Genomic DNA, 12,379 nt, shown 5'->3' on the forward strand with positions numbered 1-12,379 from the left:
TGGGGTACACTGGTCCTCAGTGACCTCTGAGGTGCCATCAGCGTGGGGTACACTGGTCCTCAGTTACGTCTGAGGTTCCATCAGTGTGGGGTACACTGGTCCTCAGTGATGTCTGAGGTTCCATCAGCGTGGGGTACACTGGTCCTCAGTGACCTCTGAGGTGCCATCAGCGTGGGGTACACTGGTCCTCAGTTACGTCTGAGGTTCCATCAGTGTGGGGTACACTGGTCCTCAGTGACCTCTGAGGTTCCATCAGCGTGGGGTACACTGGTCCTCAGTGACCTCTGAGGTTCCATCAGCGTGGGGTACACTGGTCCTCAGTGACCTCTGAGGTTCCATCAGCGTGGGGTACACTGGTCCTCAGTGACCTCTGAGGTGCCATCAGCGTGGGGTACACTGGTCCTCAGTGACCTCTGAGGTTCCATCAGCGTGGGGTACACTGTCCTCAGTGACCTCTGAGGTGCCATCAGCGTGGGGTACACTGGTCCTCAGTGACCTCTGAGGTTCCATCAGCGTGGGGTACACTGGTCCTCAGTGACGTCTGAGGTTCCATCAGCGTGGGGTACACTGGTCCTCAGTGACCTCTGAGGTGCCATCAGCGTGGGGTACACTGGTCCTCAGTGACGTCTGAGGTTCCATCAGCGTGGGGTACACTGGTCCTCAGTGACCTCTGAGGTGCTTGGCTACACTGGTCCTTAATGTTTGCTGCCTGCATTGGGTCTTGTGATCTCCAGCGTATGTACTGCAGGGTTGAGGTTGGGTCAGCAGAGTTTGTTTGGTCTATTGTTGTTGGTTGATCGCAGAAGGGTCCCCTCCCAGCAGCGCTTCACCCTTTGAGGCTCCGTGGTGATGTGTGCCGTCTTTTACACATATAGAACAGCGCATCCTCTCAAAGCACCTTCTAAATCTGCTCCCTATAGTTAGCTGGTCCAAACACACCTGCACATGCATAACGACACGCATGCAAATACCTCGCAATTATGCGCATACGGAAATACAAGCCGCTTCACGTTCAACTATTTTTTTATACAAGATAAATTAAATAATGATGTATTTATAGCAAGATCATTTTTATTTTTTATAATAATGAGGTAATTAAATATTTGATAAGTGAGAAGGGCCTGTAGGAAAGACCAGGGCAAAGAAGCTTTGAGCATTTGGGCGGGAAGGGGTGGTGGAGGTGGTGTGCCTGCTGGGGGGGGGGCACTCGCATTGAAGACGCCACCCCCCCCCCCCCCCGCCCCGCCCCCATTGGTTACTCACAACCTCCGAGCTCAAGCAGAAAGCCCACTTGTGTAACTCACTGGCTCCACTCCGGCCCGGAGCAGGTGGTCCGAATGAGACGGCAGCTTTCTCCTCTTCCAGAATGTTCTGCCTAGATGACGGCAGTCTGAGAAGCCAAGAAAAAATGTCTGTCCTTCAACATGCGAGGCATCGTCAGTGCCGGTGGCCCTCAGCACCACACCGCGATGGAGGTACAGGCTACGCCGCATCTTCCCTGACGCGGGCTGTGCTTCCGTGGGCGTCCCTGTTGGGGGAGTGAGCAGCTCCGCTCTTCTCACTGCCCGTTTTCACACTGAAGGATGTGATTACGGCTTTAGTCACCGTTACGACCGAAGTTCGACACCTCTGCGTGGACCAAAGTCACACTTATTTATGTAACAGCTGCTCCGTGTCGATAACCAGCAATCAAGGAGCTTAATTACATCAGCCCGCGAACTCTGGTCGTTGCCGGGTTATGGGGTGGGTTTAGGTGTGGATGGAGATGATCACATACTGTGTAATTATGTTAAAATATATCTAATCATGCTGGTATGGGTCTATCAATGACTTAACTGCAGTCATAAAAACAGCACCTTAGACAGTCCGATGAGGGCCTTGCTAGGCTGAGATGCTATCAAGCTGCATGTCCCTGAGCACCTCCTCCCCCCACCCCCCACCCTCCAAGCCCCTAACCCCTACCCAGTCCAAACCTCAAGCGCAAGTAACCAAACAAAGTACAAGATTTTTGGCTATTTTAGTTGTTTGATCGCAGTCACGGATATTTATAAAATTGAGGCTATACTTGTAGGGACCAAAAAAGTTCCAGGTTTTTAGCACATTGTAGAGAAGTCTGGTCACCACAATGTATTAATTACACACACACACACACACACACATACACACCAATTCCCTTTCCCAAAACACCCTGCATTCCATAAGAACACTGAGGGCTCTCAGACACCCTGAGGACCAGCCCAGATTATCAAGGCATGGATTTAAGTGCCCAGTTAACTGCAGGGACACCTGACACAGGACACCCCCTTCCCATCCCCACAGCCCCTCCCATCCCCACAGCCCCTCCCATCCCCACAGCCCCTCCCATCCCCACAGCGCGCCTCTCTCTGTGTACAGTCGCCTGCTGGAAGCCTTTGCCCCGTATAAGAGGCTTTTGCCGGTGAGAGGAGGGCCAGGAGCTGAGCTTGGACCCCAGGGCCTCTCGGTCCTGCCAGGGGGGGGCTTAGAGTCAGACAGCCAGATGGGTTGGAGCCGCTGTCTGCGTCTCACTGAAAGTCAATCAGCAGGGTGGCGGCCATCTTAGAAAGCATGTCAGCGCAAAGGTCCTAAAGGAAGCTGGGTTCCCGGCAGGAAGTGAAGTCAGACAGAAGGGCATCAGACTTATTTAATGAATACCTACCCAGACACACACAGACACACCAACAGGCACAGACACAGGGCACACACACACGCGTGCACACAGACAGTCACCTTTGAAAGAGTGAGGAGTCGCTGGGATTAAGTGATTAATCTGTAACCGCTGCTGGCATGCGCTGGAATACCATGATCACTTCAAGTGAGTCAACAGGAAAGGAAATAGAGTCGTGTTTGTAAGACATCCATCCCTTTCCAGCCTAGTAAGGCTGTGATATCCCGGGATGAGGGAGACCCACCACGTTGGGATGGAAGCAGACACTCGTGTGATCACACTTCCTTTTCTGAATTTCTTAGAAAAAAATCCCAGGAATATCCCCCCGGATACACTCATTCCATACAATCTAATTCGATACGCTGGATTCACCGGCTAAATTGAATCCATTGCATCAAGGAGTCCCTAATCTGTCAATAACAATTTCTCCTGGGGGACACATTCAGCAGCAAAGCCCCCTCCCCCCCCCCCCAGCTCTGACATTGACAAGCAGAGGCCTCCGCTCAGCTCCACGTTCACCTAGGAAGTGTCACCTAGGGATAACGAGAAGCCGAGATTAATTATGGGGGAGGGGCATCCAAGACAGACCGAGAGCTGCAGAGACCCCCGGAAGATGGTTCCCCTTGTGACCCGGATCAGCCGGATCGTTGCGCTGCCAGTGCTGTGTCCACACAGGACCCCACGGCTTCCGCCCAGGCTGCCATCATTACCCGCCTTAATTGGTGCTCTCTACCCTAAACGAGGGTGACCCCTCACACCACCTGATATTTCACTGTAAAAGACATAAAGGTTAATTACCTTAAAAGCTACTAAAGGTTAATTATCTCTCTCCGGTGTCAGGGTCAGGGTTCCCCATGGAACCCTCTCGTCTCTCATTGGCCAGTCTTCCAAGCTATAAAAGATCCTGATTGGCCAGCGTGGTTTCCAGCAAAGACACAGAGATGTGGATGACCCACAGTTGGACCGCCACTCTCCCAGTCTGACGGTTAGCCTCAGACAAAGGTTAGCTGGCAAGCGAAGGACTCGATGGCTGTGTGGTCACATGATAAAGTCTGGCTCTGTCGTGGCACAGCCGGAGCGGCGCTGGGTGACAAACTCGCACCAGTGAGGAGTGCCCGCCATCTGGCTGAGCTCCACCCCTAGCCAGACAAGCTGGACGTTTACTGGCTCATTAAGCAGGGATCCACATAGCTGGCAAGCCTGAATGGAGTGTCATGATCCCGAAAGACACACAGAGCAGCCCTGTATTCATCTGCCTTCAGCGTGCAATGATGATGATGATGATGATGCTGCTGGTGATGATGATGCGATGATGATGCTGATGATAATGAAATTCATGATTATGATAATGCTGGTGATGATGATAATGACGTGATGATGATGATGATGATGATAGTGATGATTCTGGTGATGATCATGATGATGATGTTGATGACGATGATAGTGATGAGGCTGGTGATGATCATAATCATGATCATGATGATCATAATGATGATGTTGATGACGATGATAGTGATGAGGCTGGTGATGATCATAATCATGATCATGATGATCATAATGATGATGTTGATGACGATGACAGTGATGAGGCTGGTGATGATCATAATCATGATCATGATGATCATAATGATGATGTTGATGACGATGACAGTGATGAGGCTGGTGATGATCATGATCATGATGATGATGATCATAATGATGATGTTGATGACGATGACAGTGATGAGGCTGGTGATGATCATGATCATGATGATGATGTTGATCATAATGATGATGTTGATGACGATGACAGTGATGAGGCTGGTGATGATCATGATCATGATGATGATGATCATAATGATGATGTTGATGACGATGATAGTGATGAGGCTGGAGATGATGATTATTCTGGTGATAATGATGATGATATTGATATTGATGAATACCTCAAGGATGCATTCCTGAAATTACTGCTCCCCAGTGTCCTTTAGGAAGTTCTACTTGTTTATTTTCATGGAGAAACTACCTGCCTTTAGCTGTGTTACTCATGTTAAAACTTTATCCTTCCATACTGATGCTGGGTCATTTGCAGCACTGTAACCCAACTCAGCAGCCTCTGAGGAGAACCTTCCATCACTCGAGAGCATCACACAGTCTGTCCTCCCTGGGCCACAATCCTCAGCCTTTTGGATAGTGAGCAATGGGCTAATCTATTACCAGGTGACAGCTTTCGGTTCTGAGGCTGCCTCACCCTCCGCTGGCCTGACCTCATTACTGCTGCTGATTAAGGCTGTTCTGTAATTAAGACCAGGGTGTTTCTGCATGGAAATTAACATAATTGACTGCTGTCATCTTTGACAGGATTCCCCAGAAGAGGCAGATCTCGCTCATCAGAAGATGCCTTATAAAGGTCCATCTCTAGCGGAGACACAGTAGGAGTCGCTGAGACAGAGGCGCCCCTGATCTGGAAGTCGCTCCCCAGGAAAACGCTCCGGGACGCATCGCTGAAAAGCGCACCAGCTTTAGCCTTCCTGACAGCTGGTTCTGATTTTTGGAGAGAGAGATCACGGCACCAGTGGAGCAGTGCTGGAAATCTCTTAGTGTTGAAATGCATTGTATAGAGGAGATCGGCGCATGGTTCAACAGAACCGATTGCAGACAGCACAGTAGCGTGAATGTTCTCAGCACTATGGTCCTGACAGCACACAGAGCAGTGTGACCCAGGGACAGGCAGGCAGGGACATCCTATCTGTCATGGATAGGGCCAGGATACAGTAGAGCCTGTTTCAGCAGCAGTGAAAATAAGGAAACAGGGGACAGAGGGGCACAAACTGAGGTCACCAGGTGACCCTCCAGCTGGACATGATCCACATGCCCCCGGCTAGGACCCCAGTGACTCTTGGCCGGGCAGTGAACTCCACACCAGTGAAAGAGAAAAATCCCAGAGCAGGATGAAAGCCAAATGTTGCCACAGCGACAGAACTCATAGCTTCATGGGGAATCTTAATGCATCTCCATGGCAACAATGACATGGGAGGGAGCTGGGGATTGGGGTGGGTTGTGTCATGCAACCCTTTCCTATAAGCCTATATGTTCAGTGACCCCCCCACCCCCCCGGTCTCAAGGCAGGAATTTCTGTGAGCCTCCCGCCATCTCACAGCCGGTAATTCCTTGAGGGTCCACCCCAGCCTCATAGCAGGTATGTCTGTGAGGGTTCCCCCAGCCTCATAGCAGGTATGTCTGTGAGGGTCCACCCCAGCCTCATAGCAGGTATGTCTGTGAGGGTTCCCCCCATCTCACAGCAGATACTTCCGTGACAGTACCCCTTCTTCCCAGGTATCATGGCAGGTATTTCCATGAGGGTATCCCCCTTCCCGAGTATCTTGGAGGATATTTCTGTGAGGTTGGTCCTCTCCCCCAACAGTTAAAACCTTTCGAATGTATCTGTGACCGCACCTGCACATCTTCCTGTGCCCGTCCCATCTGAACGAGACTCCCCTGAGACTGCAGCAGAACTCCAGGTTGTTGCTCCGCTATGTGTCCACGGCGACATGTGAAAGGCGCTTTGATTAATTGATTGAAGTCCACGTGTCGTTGTTAACGGAAATGTCACATGACTGGCAATGTCACATGACCTAAAACTGAGCAGACACGAATGACCCCCACTCCGTTGGGTGGTTTCGTGGAGCCAGTGAGCTTCCTGGGGGGGGGGGGGGGGGGTAGGAGAGGACATATCGGTGCCCGTATCATGGTAGCGGGTGTCAGAGAGACGCCCTCCAATGACTCCTGCCCATGCCTGTAGCACATGGCTATATTAAGATAAGCCACCTATTATGTGGCAGATTTTAGCACAACAGCAGGACGGTTAGATAGGAGAGAATCCACCACTAATCTGCATATTTATGGCCCACTGGGCGGATTCTGGGTGACAATCGCTTAACTGCCTCCTGCCGACGTCGCCGCTTCCAGCGAAGGAGCTTCCTGCTTCCTATCTCAAACTGGACATCGTCTCACTCCCCCATCTCACTCCCCCATCTCACTCCTTCAGGGGGTCCATTCTTCAGGGCCAACCGGTCAGGTGACTTCACACCAGGAGGTCAGGAAGATCCAGGGGGAGGATTGCTGTTACTGCTCCCCCCCCCCCCCCAAAATAAATACAGAGTGAGTGGAATCAGGAAATAGCAGCAGAACATGCTACTCCAGCATAGGAATGCAATTATTTACCATTTAGTGTAGTGACAGTTTGTGGCCAACAGGGGGCACCACACAACGTTGGGGGCCCCACACAAACACGTGATTTAAGTGATGGAAAACACTGCCACTAGGAAAACCTTCCTGGATGTTTATGTATGTTACAGCATGTGGCAAACCTCTTTGGGAATGTAACGACTTCCCAGCATGTGTGAGCATGGAGCCGGAATGTCATAGTGAAGAGTTACATGCACAGTTAACTTAGTAGTAATTACGTATTAGTTAACTCCCATCCTTGCGAATAGGATTAATATGACACAGTGGGTTAAGTCATGACTTCATAAATAAAGCAGTAAACATAAAAAGTTATCAATATGCACATATTAATAGCCGGAGATGGTTCCTCTCTTAACTGATGCAGGGAGTTCTTCCTCTTTGCTTACATACGTGTGATTTGCCTTCCAAATGTGCAGCATGAAGGATGGCCGACCCCACCCCCCTCCCTCCCCCGGCTGCAGTGTGAGGCATAGAGAGCGAACGGACAGCCACACATGGGGCGGCAGGGGGACCCCGGAATTTCCAGGGTGATGTCTGTGCTCGAGGAGAACCAGCCAGAGTCCTGTCAGCACACAGGGATGTGGGTCAGCCGCAGAACGCTGCATAGTGATAAGGCATGATTCTGTTTAATTCAATTCAGTTTATTTTTATATAGTGTCTTTCACAACAGACTGTGGAAATTCATTACTGCATCGTTTATACAAAATGGTGCATGAAACAGGGAAAAGGGAAAGAAAGAAAGAAAGAAAGAAAAAGAAAGAAAGAAAGAACTCCCCAGTAAGGAGAAAAAAAAACCTCTGGGGGTCCAAGGTCGACTGTCTGCCCGCCCCCCCCCCCCAGATAATAAGGATAATAGTACTAATGGTACCTACTACACTGACCAGGACAGTTGCTCGGAGATGGATAATAATCATGCTCAGCAATCAGCCTCGTCAGGTTTTGAAGTGGACGACAGCTATCGCTGTGGTGACCGGGCCATGCGGTTCCCCCTGCAGGGACGCCCCCCCCCCCCAGTGCGGGGGCAGATGGTACAGGCCGCTCCCTCGCTTTAATCAAGGCCCTGGGGGCTGTTTAAGAAGACACACTGTTCCTGTGTGTTTGGGGAACACGCTGCTTCACCTCCCTACTAACCACACACACAGAAAGGTGGAACATACACACACTGGTGTTCTGACCCAGCGCAGGGCCTCCCGACCCCTGCTGTGACCCCCTCCGCACCCCCTGCTGACCCCAGCACCCTCCAGTTCTGCCCCCAGGTAAGATCGACACTCCTGTGCCTCACAGGCTCATGCTCATTGTCAGCCTGAGGCAGGTCTTATGGGCAGCCATAGAGAACATATACAACAATAAAACTAGTACAAAAATTATCATTTTTCCTTGGGTATCAAAAAAAAAAAAATGAGATCTTATGAAGTATCAGAAATATTACTGAGGAGCCTTTAGATTTAAGGACAAGAGGAGTCTTTGTAGGGGGGCATGAAGCGACTGGGTTCTGACCAAACACCCACCCGCCCCTGGACCCGGCCCGGCTCCCGGAGAGCTTTAGGAAATCTGAGGAGTCCCAGGGGAAGCGCCCTGCTTTGACAATGACAAACAGCACCACTTTCACATGTTTATAACCCCGACACAACACTCACCACAGCCTGACATTCATTAAATGAGGAAGAGATGTCAGAGAGTCATAATGAAATAAGATCATTTCTAAAGATCAGAAGCTTCCTGAGCTCCTGCATGCTGGTTACCATGGTGTCTGACTTTATACCCTCAGTAAATCCTCATATTCAGTCGTTTATTAACCAATCTGTTCTCCATCTCTGTTCTCCAGCCGACAGTCACCTTCAAATAGACACATTTTCCCCCCAGTGCAAGTACTGGCAGTAAAAAACACGGTGCTGAATTGTTTGAAATATCAATATTTGCTTTTGACCTGGGACCTTGTGTGTTTTCAGTGGTTGCTGTGGAAACAATTTTTTGGAAAGTGCCGTCTATCTCTCTGATGAGCTGTTTGTTTTTCCCGATCTGTGGGGCAGTAGAATGCTGTAATTTCCATGACTCACCTCCAGTCCAGCATCCAAAAGATAAAAGCAGAAAAGGATGTACACACCAACACGCACGTTCAGGCAGAAACCTGGCCTGTGCTCTAATTCCCCCCCAGCTCAGAGATTCCCCATATTTTCCGATCAAACTGCCTCTAACTTACTGGCCAGTGAGGGCTTGGCTTCTGCTCACTTTATGACTCATGTTGGATCTGCTGTTGGGATGGAGCCCTGCCTCTTCCTCACCTCCGCCCTGCCCGTGCCTCGCTTCTGCCTCATCCCCATCTCTGCCCTGCCTGTGCCTCACCCCTGCCTCTTCCTCACCTCCGCCCTGCCCGTGCCTCGCTTCTGCCTCATCCCCATCTCTGCCCTGCCTGTGCCTCACCCCTGCCTCTTCCTCACCTCCGCCCTGCCCGTGCCTCGCTTCTGCCTCATCCCCATCTCTGCCCTGCCTGTGCCTCACCCCTGCCTCTTCCTCACCTCCGCCCTGCCCCTGCCTCGCTTCTGCCTCATCCCCATCTCTGCCCTGCCTGTGCCTCACCCCTGCCTCATCCTCACATCCGCCCTGCCTGTGCCTCATTTCTGCCTCTTCCCCACCCCTATCCCACCTCTGCCTCTGCCCTGCCTCTGCCCCACACTGTTTCTGGGCTTCCTGCTGACGTATCCACCCATCAGTGCCAGTCAAAGCTCATGTGGCTCCCTAGGCAAGCTTTACCACTGCTGCCCCCATCAGCAGATGGTGCCCTAAGTGGCCGCCAATGTCGCGTAATGGGTTACCCGGCCTTGCTGCCCCTCCTTCACTCGACTTCCCGGCCTTTAGGTGCAGGGCAAGAAGCAGTGGCAGTGAAGCTCCTTCAGCAGCGGCGACCCCAGGACAGGGAATAACCCAGAGCTAGATGGCCACCTTGGGGGTAAGCAGCAGAGCATCAGTCACCCCGAGGCAGGTGGCCTGGAGCTGGGAAAGCGGCTTTAAAAGGCGGTAACAGGTCCCGTCCGAGGCTCCGGGTAGCAGAACTATGACGACACGCCGGCTATTTATACTGGCCTCAGAGGGGAAAACCCGGAAAAATAGCAGGAAGGGGGCTAATGGCTGTCATTAAGCATTATGATCTAGCGGGGCACGCACATGCACAGGTTTAAATATAGGAGCCCCTCCTGGACCAGGCCGTCCCCAGTCATTAATCACCACAGAGATGCAATAAAGTCTCATTTCCAGGAAAACAGGACGTGTATCTGTAACATGGAAGCACCTCAGCTTCAGGCAGCGGTGGCTTGGTGGCCTCTCATATCTGGGCCTTTTTATTGGTGTAATTGGCTGATCCATTAATGAGGTGAGAGATCGATTTGGAGATTGTATGGCAGTGAGGCAGAAGGTTGGAGTAACATTTCGCCGAATGGGAAGGGACAGCTACAAAGACATGACGCAAAGACCTGAAATCTGGGATTGTCCTGGGGGGCGGGGGGGGGGCACTGCACACACTCTGCAATACTTCTAAGAACATAAGAACACACGAACTATACAAACGAGAGGAGGCCATTCGGTCCATCGAGCTCGCTTGGGGAGAACTTAACTAATAGCTCAGAGTTGTTAAAATCTTATCTAGCTCTGATTTAAAGGAACCAAAGGATTCAGCTTGCACTATGTTATCAGGAAGACTATTCCATACTCTGACTACACGCTGTGTAAAGAAGTGCTTCCTTAAATCCAGTTTGAAATGTTCTCCCACTAATTTCCACCTATGGCCACGAGTTCTTGTATTATCCGCTGCACCTTTTCTAAGGCCGCAATGTCCTTTTTAAGATATGGTGACCAAACCTGCACACAATATTCTAGGTGAGGTCTCACCAAGGAATTGTATAATCTTAAACTCCACACACCTGGAGATATACCCCAACATCCTATTGGCCTTTTTTATTGCTTCCCCGCACTGGCGAGAATGAGACATGGAAGCATCAACATACACACCAAGGTCTTTCTCATAATCAGCTACCTTTATTTCAGGTATTTTGATACCCATAAAATACCTGTACTTTATATTTCTGCTCCCTACATGGAGTACCTTACATTTGTCTATGTTAAATTTCATCTGCCAGGTATCGGCCCAGTCACTAATTAAATCAAGATCCCGCTGTAGCTGCTGAGCTGCTAATTCAGTATCTGCTACACCACCCACCTTGGTGTCATCTGCAAATTTCACCAGTTTACTGTATATATTGGTGTCTATATCATTTATGTAAATTAGGAACAATAGTGGTCCTAAAATTGAACCCTGCGGTACCCCACTATGAACGCAGGCCCACTGTGACATTGTGCCTCTAATAACTACTCGCTGCTTCCTATCTGCTAACCAGTTATCAATCCAGGTCGCTACAGTTCCTAAAATACCTGTCCCTTTGAGTTTAAGTAAGAGCCTCTTGTGGGGGACAACATCAAAAGCCTTTTGGAAATCTAAGTAGATGACATCATAGGCCTTCTTATCATCAACTTCCTGAGTAGCTTCCTCAAAAAACTCCAAGAGGAGTTTTCCTGAGTAGCTTCCTCAAAAAACTCCAAGAGGAGTTCTGATGGCTCTGTGACACACTTACATCCATAAAGTCCTCAGAGGGGACCCTGCTGTCCCACAGCGGCAGCGAGCCGTCGCCACTGCGCATGAAGGACGGAGACCGAGAGCTAAAAAGAGAGAACGGCGACCGCATGGCGGGGGCTGCACTGGAAGGCTTGAGTGAGCCCTGTCAGCACTCAGGGGCGGTGAGAACATCTGGATGGAGCTGGCGGGAGTTGGGCAGATCTGCAGCAGAGCGTGAGCCCTGTCTCCACGCCCTGCTGCTGTTGATCAGACCGACTGGTGGACTAACTGGCAGACCAACTGATGGACTAACTGACAGGCTACAGATGAGCTTCGTCCTTCCTCATCCCCACCTGTCTCCCCCAGCCTCCGATTGGCTTCTTACAGCAGGTCACAAAGGCACCTGACTGCAGCCCAGCACCAGCTTCATTAAAATGTACCACACGCATATTCCCACTGCAATCACAATGTTACAGTGTAACAGTATACCCAGGGGTGCTGACGCTTCCTGTTCCCAGTGCGGGGGGCACAGACTGCCACACGCCCTGCAAATCCGTAGCCCCGGAGGGCAGCCCAGAGAAAGGGGATCTTTCCCAATCACATCATCACACCAGCACACCACACATGCTCTCGGTGGATCAGATTCACTGCTCACTTTTGCGCAGCTGAGTGATTCCAGCGTGATCTCTGCACACTGCTCGTGGTGCGAACAGGGTGCGATGTTCCTGGTGTGATTTTAAAAATAGGAAATGCCGACAGCATTCGCACGCCCGCCATTAAACCTTAATTTTAATTTGAACAAGCCTCATTAACATTTCGTGTTTTTTTCCATCAGCTTCCTGAATTCGCTAGAGGACTTGATC

The sequence above is a fragment of the Paramormyrops kingsleyae genome, chromosome 22, assembly GCF_048594095.1.
Source record: "Paramormyrops kingsleyae isolate MSU_618 chromosome 22, PKINGS_0.4, whole genome shotgun sequence".
Lineage (NCBI taxonomy): Eukaryota > Metazoa > Chordata > Actinopteri > Osteoglossiformes > Mormyridae > Paramormyrops > Paramormyrops kingsleyae.